This window comes from Melospiza georgiana, chromosome 4 (assembly GCF_028018845.1).
Source record: "Melospiza georgiana isolate bMelGeo1 chromosome 4, bMelGeo1.pri, whole genome shotgun sequence".
In the NCBI taxonomy this organism is placed as follows: Eukaryota; Metazoa; Chordata; class Aves; order Passeriformes; family Passerellidae; genus Melospiza; species Melospiza georgiana.
In genome coordinates, this window is record NC_080433.1 from 36,250,306 (window position 1) to 36,256,892 (window position 6,587).

Consider the following 6,587-nt stretch of genomic DNA (forward strand, 5'->3'; position numbering starts at 1 on the left):
TTCTTGCAGAAGAGAGGTGAAGCAGGGCACCCCACAATGTCAAAGTGACTCAGACCTCTGACTATGGGGTCATGTGAAGTCTCACACTCCTATTAGAGATGCATAGCTACAACAACACTGGGTTAGAGGAGGTCTGGTCCTCTAAGAGAGAGGTTATAAATACTCACTGAAATAGTTCAAACTACTTTTCCCCTTGCTTTTAGCTTTAGGAAGTTTACTATTTTCACAGTGGAAGGAAATGAGCCACCACCAAAGAGGTCATCTGATAGCATCCCTATTCTTTCACTTCTTCCTTCTGCCCCTAGAACATAACGTAGGTCCTAGTGAATATTTCATATCTTAATTACCGAGAATAATTATCAGTTTAAAAAAATCATTAAAGGGATATTGCTTTCATGTATTTCTGAAAAGAAATGTAAATCGCTTTTCATCTCTTCACCGTAAACTGTTGGAATGCAAATCTATTTATCGGGCTTCTCCAGAGCGGACCCATCCTGCTACGCCGGACCACGGCCGTGACGAGCCCCCTCAGAGGATGGCCCCGGGCAGCAGGACGGCCGTACGGGTCACGGCGCACGCCAAGGGGGCACTCACCGCTCGGCTCGGCTCGGCTCGGCTCGGCTCGGCTCGGCTCTGCTCGGCCGGGGCTCGCCCGCGCTCGCTGCCCGGAGTGAGACCGGGCCGAGCGGGGCCCGGCGCGGAGCGGCCCTGCCCTCTGCGGGGGCCCGGAGGTACTGCCGGCCTCCTCGGGCACCTGCGGCCGCGCCGAGCCTCGGGCGGGGCGGCTCCGCCGCCCGGGACTGCCGCGGGGTGCAGCGCGGCGCCGGGGACCCGCGGGCACCTTCTCCGCCAGGCGCGGGCCCAGGGCTGGCCGCGGAGCGGCGCCCGGCAGGGCAGGCAGCGCACCGGCAGCGAGCGGCCCCAGCCCTCCGGCCCCGGACAGCGCAGGCTGAGGGCGGCGGAAAGGGCGCCCCGTGCGCTGCTCCCGGGGCCGCCCCCATCGCGCCCCCATGGCGGGCCGGTCAGCCCGTCCTCCCTCCCATCTGTGCAGGGAACAGGCTGCCCTCGGGCGGCCCCGGGAAAGGTGGGCGGCAGCATCCGGCAGCCAGGTCTGCTGCCACCTCCACGGCCTGAATGTCTCATGTCCCGCAAAGCTGAGCGAGGTCCCACTCATTGCTGCTTAGCTCCATCCTTCCCTCCACCTCTTCCATGTCAGTGTTCATTGCACAACCTCACAGGTACCAAATTATTTTCTTGTTTTTAAAAAGAGCCCTCAGACAAGCCCCCTGAAGTCTTATTAAGCTATCCCACCCTCGGGGATGCTAATTTGATCCCTGATACAGAAATAGTACAAGGAGTAGCTGCACTGCTTTCTCCTTCAGAGTTTGCCGTGGCATTACCAGGAAAACCCAATATGTGGCCGAGACAAGTACATGGATAGAAAAGTTTGTTTACGCTTAGCCTTGGTGTGATGGAGTGGATGCTCATTGAAAGAAGCATTTCAAGGGCCTGGAGGGCCCCTGTTATTGAATCCTCAGTGCTGTGACTCAGTGTGTGGTAAGGGCTGTAAATCCTCTGAGAGTTGTTTTCATTCTTCGATGCTCTTAACACACAGCAACAGTGGCAAGTAATGTCTCCATCTTTTCTGATGCAGCTGGACTGGCTTCTATTAGCCAAGCCTTGTGGTCCCTAGGTTAAGCTACTACCTACCAATTTACTAGGAAAAGCAGTTTCAGTGAAGAAAAATATGAAACAGCTCATCTGCTGTGTAATGGAGGCATTAGAGGGAATTTTTAAAGCGCGTTGGCTGAGAGGAACAGTTGCACTAGTAGTCGGAGTTTTCAATTGTAGATCAGCTTCAAGGTCCCCATCTTCAAAGGAGATTAGCAGGTAAATCAGGTTAATTGCTCAGGCACCATTAGGTCTCTTTCTCCCTCCTTCCTAAGCATACTATGATCAACAAGTAGTCGTGTTTCTCAAGCCCAGTGTTATTGCTGGGAAAGATACAAGTTACAACACAGTAATTTGACATGTGGGCTCTCCCCGTAGTCACTCTGGGAAGGACACTGCTGAACTGACAGCACAGCAATCAACCCCCTCAGAAAGAGAGATCTTCACACTCCCCTAATGACTCTGGTGCGAGGTATGCAGAGACTGAACTGATGGAAACAGGATGAAGTGACAAGCAGAGTAAGTCGTTGGTGAAATCTAAGGGCTAGGTATGAAATATTTTGGTTTCTTTACCATTGAGGAATACATTCAGTGCAGGTAGCTCGGTTTGCAAGCCGAGAGCCTCAGGCAAGGGGCTGTAAAGTGCCAGCCTTCTGCATAACAACGGGCCTGTGGAGGGGACCTGTGGCCCCAGCCATGGGTCTGGCCCCTCAGAGACACAGCAGCAGCCCACGATCCCCTCGCTTGATGCATTAAGACTCCCCAAGGATAAAAGCCCAGGGTTTCCTTTGTTCGTGGTCCCTCCTCGGAGGCACCAGCTCGAGCTGTTATTTTGTTATTTGGTTATAGCACCGAGATTAAATTATTTTAACAATCGGGACGTCCGAGACTCTGCTACAGGAAGGCTAGGGACCAGCCGGTGAGGAGGTAAGGAAACCCGGTGTGACTGTGACTGTGCTGGGTGTGGGGTGTGTAACTGTGAAAGGGCTTCGGTCCCTGCTCAGGTGGTGCAGGTGTGACTGCCAGGGCGCCTCCTGGATGGTCGGACAGGAGTTTCCTCAACATTTACCTTATCCTGAGGAGACCTCTTGACAAAGATGATGATGATTAGGTGGCGGTGGTGACGAGCTACCAATTCTCTCAGCATAAGATTAGTCTTCACATGGAGTTTGCCACACAATTGCCACTTAAGTGAAACTGAAACAAAACCAGCTTTCAACAGTGAAATGAATGCATACACTACATGACTAGGCATTAAACTTGAGAGGTCAGCAACAATTAAGTGCTGTCACATAAATGAGATCAAAGTGCTTTTCAACTTTACAAAGACAAACACTTTTCAAAAGGTGGAGTAATGTTTACCTTGTTTGATCCCAGTTGTACTCCCATGTGGGTTTCACACATAAATCCCTATATTTCTAAAAAGCATGGCATAGCTTTCAAAGCATTCATACCACTGATCTCTATATTGTACTTAGATACATAGCACTCACTCCGATGCCACTGCTTTTGCCTAATACCTTGTGTAGAAAGTAACCTTCAAAACAAACCCCAAGACTACAAAATATATATAGCCAAATCAACTATGGGATGGGTAAATATAGAAATCATAGTATCATTGGAGTATCATCATAGCATGACTTTCTGGCACACCTGGGATTTCTGGCATTGCAGAATAGCACAGGGCAACTCAAATATATGTGACTGAAGTGCTGTTACCTCCCTGCATGTCTCCTGTTGTTCCCGGCTTTTTTGTCTTTTCCATTCTGAGGCATCCAAGTTACCATGGAAACAAGCAGTGGCATTTATGTATATTCGTGAGCCCTAACCATACAGGGCATGTGAAGTTAGTCTCAGTTAATGAATGACCTGCATCTGGTGGAGCACATCCCTGTGGAAGGACACCCAGCAGTGGGATATGGGCACTGGCAGAATGAGACAGTGCTGAGCACCACCCTGGAGAGGGGCTCTAGGAGCCAAATGCCCCCCAGGGAAGGAGACTTGTAATTCCTTCTGCAGTTGCTGAGTGGTGGGAGTCAACAGCTTCCTCAAAGCTGGAGGAGCTGATAAGAGATAGGACTCTGGGGACAAGTATTTTGAACACAGTGCAGTGACTTTTTTTTCCCCACCCAATGGGGACAAGCGGGAGTGTGACCACCAGCACCACATGCAATTCTTTTAGACAAATATGTAAAGGAAATAATTTTAAGTATCATGGCATGAAGACATAGGGTCTGTTTAATTTAAGCTTGCCTTAATTTACTGACTTCTCTTGTCAAGAGGATGTATTTCAGTAACAAAACAACTAGAGGATAAATCTGCGGACACTTGTGTAATGTTGGGAATTTAAAACTTGAGTGGATGGCAGTAAGTGGCAGACCAAAGTGCTTTGACTCTTAAAGCTTTAGATATATCTTGCATATCTCTGTTCATCCAGGTGGACTTGGATAAATTGCATCAGCTTCTTGACTCATAGAAAAGTCCAGCGATGAGAACTGGAACAGCAGAACCCCAAAACTGCTTCAGTTTAGATGCTACAAAATTAGGAAGACAATTCCATCTACTTAGCCCAAAACTTTCAAAAGTGATGAATCGGATTGGTTCGCCATAATTTTTGATTTGTCAGTCTAAGACCTTATGAAAACATGAAGAATTGCTATTCAGAAAATACAGCTCACCCTCTGCAACCTGATAATTATAAAAAATAACACCAGCTGGATACCTCTGGGTATTCAGGCATTCTGATAAGTAGTGTTACAGTAATGCAACTGAGCACTAGTATTTATTTATAGTACTATTTTTTTAATTAATTCTGGAACACTTCTGCCCTGTGTTAATGCGTATTTTTATAACCAGTAAAGGCACTTACATGTAAATAACCTGTATAGGAAATTGTGTTCTTTTCTCATGCGTCCTTTTCTCTCTGTAATTTCATTCCTTCTCTATTACTCAGAGGACAAGTAGGGATAAAAAGAATAAATCAGAATTATCATTCTTGCAAAATAACAGGCTGAAAAAGCATTGTCTCTCAGTGATTTCCATAAAGAGACAGAACTTTGTGGTGTAAGATATTGGAAAGGAACCATAATAACTTTCCATTATATGAGCCTTGGTATTTTTAGCTAGAATGAGAGAGCAAAGGAGGAATTCAAGAGAGCGAGCTCAAGGCATGAGCATTTGTCCTGCAACTCACACACGACAGAACTAAGGGAGACAAATATTCTGCTAGTAAGAACAACAGAAGCTTCTACTGCCAGAACACATCTCAGGTTATCCTCAAGAGGTATAATGACAATTTTAAGCCCCCTCCAAAATTATGTTTGCAGCTAAGCCAATGGCTGCATGGGACAACTGCTAATACAAAGCTTGGTGGTTGTTTCAGAGAACTCCTGTTCTAGTACGTGATGGGCAGTGGATGGCTTCCAACACTCATCAGCCAATTTCAGAGCCCCAAGGCAGACACTTGGAAAATTCTAACATGATATAGCCCCAAAACAACATGTGCATTACTTGTTTATGCTGCAAGAACATTTTGAGGCCTGAACTGGTTCAGCATAGGCACAGTCCCAAAATAAATAGGGTAGTTATTACTCCACCAAACATCTTCAGTCATGATACAGTCTCTCTGGAAGAGGGAATGCTGCTTCCTGCTTGAGTTCAGGTCTGGATGTTTTGAGTACTCATGAGGCTAAGGAATAAGTATCAGCAGTCTACACTTCTCTTTCCTTCATTTTTAGTCAGCTGCTGTTTATATCCAGGAGAAGACAAAATAACGTCTAAGTTTCTGATGATTTAGTGGATTCTTAACTTGCTCTCAAAATCAAGTGCCTTCTGGACCAGAATAGGTTTTTTTGGGTCATCACCCCCCTACCATCTCAAAGATGGTCTTAATAATCCACAGGTTATTAAATATGCACTGCCTCAAAAGTTTCTGTTTATTTTGAAAATATTACATATGCATTCTAGTTCCAGGATACCTGTCCACACACCCAAAAAATGGAAACATCTCATATAAGCCCCTAATGTTAGTAAAAGTGGCTATGTAACAAAAAGTGTTATTAGCAACTGCTGTAGACAGCATACTAGATATGACATTGTCCACATCTGAAAAACTGTGGCTCTCAGTCCCACAAATCTATCACCATTTCGACTGCCAAAATCAGCTAACAAGAGATGTGCTTTTCATGACTTTTAGTTACTGAGTATGATTCCACTGTTAAGTTTCCCCTCCTATAGCTGTGCCAGACAAATACAAAAAGGTGAAGTTCACAAGTACTGTCTGTACTTCCATGGCTAGAGAGACACCCAGAATCACAGCTAATTTCAGTTAATCCTGAAAACACCTTGGAATTTTTTTCTCTTGTCCCTCTGGCCTTGTAACTTCGGCAGTGCCTGTTACAGGACACTCAAGGAAGAGCACAACATTGTTTCCACAGCTGAGAATTTGTTCATCAGCATCGCCCAAAAGCATGGCCTGAGATGATGTGAAAATGGCTGTACTCAGCCTGACCAGAAGGTGCAGTTCTTGATGTACACCATAATGACACACAGACACAAGTGCACTGATGGGAAACACAGACACAGAACCTGCAGTATCAGACCTGTTACATTTATATACAAATAACCTACAACCATTTTGCATCTTCAGTTTTAGTATGGAGGGTGTCTGCTGGCAAACAACTGTACAGTTTGGCAGTGCAGTCTGTAAAGCATGTTCTAGTAAGCTCCTTGTGCAGGAGGAGCAATGTGCAGCTTCTAAATTCATCCTTGTCGTGCTTACGAAGAACATGGCGTGTGTATCAGGACTGCTGCCAGGAAGTAAGAACATGCTGGCATTTTGCATTTGAGGAGAATAAATCAATTAGTCAAAAGCAGTTTTCAAACCCCACATTCCCTGCAAATAAACTTCTCATCAG